We start from the raw sequence: 7,244 nt of genomic DNA on the forward strand, positions 1-7,244 counted from the left end.
ACTCTATCTTGATGCTTCAAATCCGCGTAGGCCTTTTGTCTATCCTTGGCAGCTTGGATGTCCTGTCTTATGGTCTTTATTTGGTCATCCATCTCTTTCAACATCTGTCTTGAAGCTTCAACCCTCAAGGTTGGATCTGAGAAGTTTAGGGGACTTCGGCAGTCATGACCATACAATGCTTGGAAAGGGGTCATCTGAATGCTTTGTTGGTAAGAAGCATCGTAGGCAAATTCAACTAAAGGTAAGTATTGAATCCACCTTTTTGGATCACGACAACAGTATGCCCTAAGCATATCCTCGATGATTTGATTGACTCACTCTGTTTGGCCATCCGTTTGGGGATGGTAAGCTGTGCTAAAGCAGAGTTGAGCTCCAATGGCTTCAAAGATAGCTATCCAGAAGTGTGATGTGAAGAGAGAATCACGATTACTAATGATTCTTCTGGGTAGCCCATATATCTTGAATATCTCCTTGATAAACAATCTTGCAATGTCTGAGGCTTTATAGTTTGTCTTTACTGGAATAAGGTGTGCAACCTTAGTAAGCATGTCAACCACAACCATGATGGAGTTGTATCCTCCCTGGACTTGGGGTATCCCTACAAAAAAATCCATACTGATGAATTCCCATTTCATTTGGGGAATGTCAAGCGATTGCAGCTTCCCTGGCATCGTGACATGTTCGGCTTTGATACGTTGACAAGACAAACACTCAGTGACATATTTGAGAACGTCACCTTTAAGCCTCTTCCAATGGTAGATCTTCCTAACTGCATTAAGAGTCTTGGCATAGCCAAGATGTCCTGAGAAAGGGGAATCATGAGCTTCCCATAATATCTTTTGTTTAAGTGACTGACTTGCTAGTATACACAGCCTCGTTCTATAGTAGACAAGTCCACTATTGATAGAGAATTCATGATACTTAGCCTGCAGCTTTTGGTTCTGATCCTTGATAGGGATCTCCCTTAGCATTTTCTGGTAGGATGGATCATGGCATGCATAATCTCTAGCTAACTCAAGTATTGGGTTGTTTGGCATAGATACTTTTGTAGCTAGAGATCTGGCTGTTGATGGATTCTGTAAGATTAGGGAATTAAGGAATGCCTTGTGACTAAGTGCATCGGCAACTACATTCTCTTTTCCTGGTCGGTCCTTGATTTCAAAGTCATATTCCTCCAGTACTTCAATCCACCGACGTTGCCTCATGTTGAGCTCGTTCTAGGTAAAGATCCACTTGAGACTCTTATGATCAGTCATTAGGGTAAACTTGTTACCCAACAGGTGGTGTCTCCAAAGCTTTAGAGCATGGATGAGAGCTAGCAATTCCAGATCATGCGTAGCATAATTCTTCTCATGACTCTTCAATTTCCTTGAAGAGTATGCTAAGGATGACCTTCCTGCATGAGCACACATCCCAAGGCAAGTGTGCTAGCATTAGTTACTACTTTGAACTCCTCATTGAGGTCTGGAAGTTTTAAGATAGGTGCTGATACCAAACTTTGATTCAATCTATCGAAGCTATTTTGTTCGAGAGTTGACCATGCAATGGAAGTTTGCTTCTTCAGTAAGTTCGTCAGGGGTGCTGCAATCAAAGCATAGTTTTTTATGAAGACCCTATACCATCCTGTCAATCCAAGAAAGCTACATATTTCTTTGACAGATATTGGTATTGGCCATTCTAGCACATCTCTACCTTGGCTGGGTCCACTGAGATTCCTTTTGCTGATACTATGAATCCCAGATATTCAATCTGCCGTTTGAAGAATGCACACTTCTTCATCTTAGCCTACAGCTTATGTGACCTCATTATCTCAAGGACAATCCGAAGTTGGGGTTCATGATCTTCTTCATGTTTAGAATAGACTAAAGTGTCATCGAAGAAGACGAGCATGAAGTCATCAAGATATGGCCTAAAGATATCCTGCATTAACCTGTTGAAAGTGATAGGTGCATTCGTAAGCCCGAATGACATAACTAGGAACTCAAAGTGCCCATATCTTGTATTGAAGGCCGTCTTGGGAATATCTTCTTCCTTGATCCTTATCTGATAGTAACCTAACCTGATATCAATCTTGGAGAAGATCTTTGCACCTTGAAGACGATCATGGTGCGCAGATCGGACGCAGGTAGCTCACGTAGTGAATTCCCAAAGGTCCCCAAGAACAAAGTACTCTACTTTTTAGCACAAAAACCAATGTAAAAGCAAGCACGACATGAGACAAGAGACAAATTGGGTTCAATCTCCCCCATGCCTTGTGTGAGCGCTTCACAAAGCATGTATTTAATGTATATTTCCAATCTTTATGCTCAAAAATAGCCCAATTACAAAAATATGACAAGCTTTTAGCTTTTGAGTTTGCTTTCTACCAAAAATAAGAAAATAAAGCTAATGGACGGTGCCCATAGTGTCTGGCACGCCCAATCTCAATGTCCAAATAGAAATAACATATCCAGGCGCATAAGCGCATACAAAATAATAATAAATAATCGATGTCTCTATAGACATAACAAAATATAGGCGTGGCGCCTAACAAAATATAGTCCAAAGATCGAAAACCCGCTAGACTCCAATGCTTTCCTCCGCACTGCTGCTATCTCTACACATCAACTGAAGCATTCACAATCGTTAGTAAAATAACACAATTAAACCAACAAAAGTGAATACCTAGCAGTCTTCAGCTATATAAATAAATCAACTGGTTAGAAATAAATCCTAACCTTAATTTATTACGAGTGCGCACTCTAAACTCATAAACGTTTATTAATTTAATATGCATTTTGCGGAATCACCCGCTATGGAATCACCCATGTACACACTAAATTAATGAAACGCCCGAAAAGGACAGGCGTCCCCATCAACTTCTCGCACAAAGAATCCTCTTTGCGTATGAGCCCCGGTCATCTAAGTTTACGGAATCCACCGTAAAACCTCACGGAATCCACCGTGGAATATGCCTCCTGGCATCATACCCCCGGGGTGGGATAGCAATTGACCTCAATTGCTATTAGCTCAATGTGGAGCTAACAGAGTGGGGAAAGCATTTAGGTCTCTAGCGTGCATCCATTGTGCTTCTTCTACAGGATGGTTCTTAAATTTCACGAGATATCTAGAGTACCTTCGGCCAGTTCTAGTGGTCATGTAATCAGTGTCTATGATGGCTTCTGGTTCAAGGATTTCAGTCTCTTCTTCTAGTAAAGGTGGGTTTTCATAGACAGGGTGGATAGGTAATTGTCCTCTAAATGGTCTCAATAAACTAATATGAAATGTATTATGAATTTTCCAATGGGATGGCAGTTCTAACTTGAATGCATTGTCATTAATCTTATGAATGATTCTAAATGGTCCGTAGAATCTAGGGGCTAATTTGACAACTGGATGTCTATCTACACTTTGCAGTCTACGCTTTTCTATTCTAAGCCAAACATAATCATCAACTTTGAAATTCATGGCTTGTCTTTTCTTGTTGGCTTGTTTGGTATATGATTGTTGGGCTTTAGCAATCATATCCTTTACTTCATAAAAAATAGTGTTATGCATAACAGCAATATCATCGGCACTTTGTATTCTATTAGACAAAGATGCAACAGGTGTAGATAATCTATATCCATTAATAACTTCAAAAGGTGCTTTCTTTGTAGATGTGTGCGGTGTATTATTGTAAGCAAACGGTAATAAATGCAAATGAGTATCCCATGTCTGAGGTTTAGAGATAGTGTATACACGTAAAAGATCTAAAATAGTGCTATTTGTGGCTTCTGTTTGTCCATTTGTTTCTGGATGAAATGCAGATGAAAAATCAATCTTTGTGCCTAGATTTGCAAACAGTGTAATCCAGAAATTATTACAAAATCTAGAATCTCTATCTGAAATAATCACTTTCGGCAATCCATGGTTAGTAAAAATAGTTTTCAAAAATAACTGTGCTGCTTGTGATGCTGTTAAAGTTTTCTTACATGCAATGAAATATGCTTGCTTACTAAATCTATCTACAATTGTCCAAATCATGTCATGGTTAGATTTAGTATTTGGTAAGCCAGTAATGAAATCCATAGATATATGTTCCCAAGGTTTAGATGGAATAGATAAAGGCATTAATAACCCATACTGTTTACCATGATGTCTTTTTATTCTTTGACAAATCAGACATTCAGAGACAAAATTAGACACATCTGCATCCATATGCGGCCAATAAAAATCTTCAGTTAACATGCGTAATGTAGAAATGATACCTCTATGACCTTGATATGGGGGACAATGAATTTCATTCAAAACAAAAGATCGGAATGGAATAGTAACACACAGTCTCTTTTCAAAGAACATGAATCCATCATTATATGACAATGAATCAACAGGAATGAAATTATTTTGAACTAATTTTTGCCAATCAGAATGAAAAGTAATATCCTGGTGATATGTGTCTTTCATAGCAATTAAAGAATCAAAAGATATGATAGAAATGTTATGTATTGCAGGTCTTCTACTCAATGCATCGGCAACTACATTTTCTTTTCCAGGTTGGTATTGAATGATAGGATGGAAACTTTGAATGAATGAAGCCCATTTGATATGGTGGTCAGAAATTTGGGGTTGGCTAAGTAGATGTCTAATGCTTTGCTGGTCAGTCTTTATCATGAATTCTGAACCCATTAAATAATGCTTCCATTGTTTTAATGCTTGGACAACTGCTAAGAGTTCCTTGTCATAAGTGGAATATTTAAGCTCAGAGGGTTTCAGCTTAGAACTAGAATATGCTATTGGATGGTTGTCTTGCATTAGCACGGCTCCTATTCCTGATCCGCTAGCATCGGTCACAACTAGAAAGAATGGTCTGTTAAAGTCAGGCAATTGTAGAACAGGGGCATTGGTCAATGCACGTTTAAGTAAATCAAAGGATTTCTGCTGGTTTTCAGTCCATTGATAAACAATGCCTTTCTTAAGAAGTTTGGTCAGTGGTAAAGCAAGTAATGAGAAATTACGTACAAACTTCCTATAGAAACTAGGAAGACCAAGGAATGAGCGTAATTCATGTACATTTTTAGGAATAGACCAATGCAATATTGCGTCAATTTTCTTAGGATCAACTTTTATTCCTTCTTCTGATACAATATGACCTAGATATTCTATTTCTGTCTTAAAGAATTCACTCTTGTCAGGATTTGCAAACAATTGATTTTCTTTTAGTAATTGAAAAACTAATGATAAATGCTCATAATGCTCTTTTTCACTTTGACTGAACACTAAAATATCATCAAAGAAAACAATCACACAGTATTGATATTTTAGAAAGATACGGTTCATCATTCTACTGAAAGTAGCAGGTGCATTAGTTAATCCGAATGGCATAACTAAGAATTCGTAATGGCCAAACAGTGTCCTGAATGCAGTTTTAAATATGTCGGATCTATCTAACCTCACCTGATGATATCCAGATTTAAGGTCAATTTTACTAAATATAGAAGATCCTTGCAGCTTGTCCATAAGGTCATCAACTCTAGGTATAGGATACCTATTCTTTACAGTGATCTTGTTTAATGCTCGGTAGTCAATACACATCCGATAAGTATTATTCTTTTTCTTGACTAAGAGCACAGGTGCACCGAATGGGGAACTGCTAGGTCGAATTAAGCCTCTATTTAGTAATTCTTCTACTTGACTCTGGATTTCTTTTTGCTCTATTTGATTGTGCCTATATGGGGCTTTACAAGGTGGTTGTGTGCCAGGTATTAGGTCAATCTTATGGTCTTCTGGACGTGATGGAGGTAAACCTGGTGGTAGGTCTTCTGCAAAACAATCCTTAAAATATGCAAGAAATTCCTTATGCCTAGGGTGCAGATGATGTTCCTTTGCATGCAATTCATTCACCCAAATGAGATATGATTTAGTATTCTTGCGTAGTGCACGTTTTGCTTGAGTATGCGAAAGCAGTGGAAACATATGAGATGCATGCATACCAAATAATGTAATAGTTTTTCCTTGAAAATTAATATTCATTGTGTGTGTGGAATAATCTATATTGGGATTATGTTGGTGTCTCCATGGCATTCCTAGAATAATGTCGCTAGATTGTAATGGGACAACTAAGAAATTTCTTCTTTCAATATATGGACCAATTTGAATTTCTAAATCTTGAACTTCTTGTGTGCCATTGTACCTAGTGCCTAAAAATGCAGCTTTTATGTGATAGTGCGTAGGTACAGTATGCAATTTCAATTCCTTTACCAATTTTGCTGAAATAAAGTCATGGGTACTACCGTCATCATGCAATATAAATCTTTCTTTTCCATGTACCATACATTTCATAGTCAACAATGAATGTGAGGTAGGCATACCTGGTAAAGTGTCGGAAGTAGTAGTAGGATCATCTTCTTCTTCAGTGAAATCCGGCATATCCTCATGCTCTTCTTCGTCCATAGCTCCAAGGTAGTTGATATGTGCTGATGGCTTCTTTGAATGACAATTTGCTGCGAGATGGCCTGGCTGGTGACACTTGTAGCATACGATGGGCTTGGCTTTGGTCACATTATTTGCAATGGCTGGGAGTCTGGGTATATTTGGATTTGCTTGTTGGATAGGCTTAGGATTTGGATTGACAGTGGATGGTAATGCGGGTGGTTTAGGCCAATTCTTGCGGAAAGATGGTGATGAAAAATGACCTGGATTAAACCTTCTGAAATTTGAATTGAATTGTTTAGATCCATAATTACCGTTTGCTTGGAATGGTTGTGGTCGTCGATCTCTTCCACGTAACTTATCTTCAGTGTCGTGAGCTAAAGAGATGGCATCTTCAAGGGTAGCAGGCTTGAACATATTCACCTCAGCGTAGTAATGTCCAAGAAGTCCAGACATGTACTTCCGCTTATGTGTCGTCTCTGGTACGTCTTCAAGCATGCGTAGCTGTAGGAGTGCATTCCAAAAACGCTCTGTATACTGTGGAATAGGCTCACGATCGCGCTGTTGAAGTAAATCCCATTGCTTGATAGCCTTCTCATGAAATTGCGGTGGTAGGAAATTTTGCATGAACTTCTTCTTGAAATCTTCCCATGTAGCAGGACATTCTATACTCTTGCGGACTACAGTCCACCAAAGTGATGCTCTATCTATCAGATGATTAGTAACACACTTGATTTTATCTTTCTCAGGATAAGTTTCCTCATGGAAATAGTCATCAAACTGGCTAATGAATGATAAAACAGTCTTTCCTTCTCTTATGCCATTGAAAGTGCAAAACTTGAAACTTCGTTTAC

The sequence above is a fragment of the Lygodium microphyllum genome, chromosome 15 (genome assembly GCF_053477565.2).
Source record: "Lygodium microphyllum isolate KBCC chromosome 15, Lygodium_microphyllum_v1.1.10, whole genome shotgun sequence".
NCBI lineage: Eukaryota > Viridiplantae > Streptophyta > Polypodiopsida > Schizaeales > Lygodiaceae > Lygodium > Lygodium microphyllum.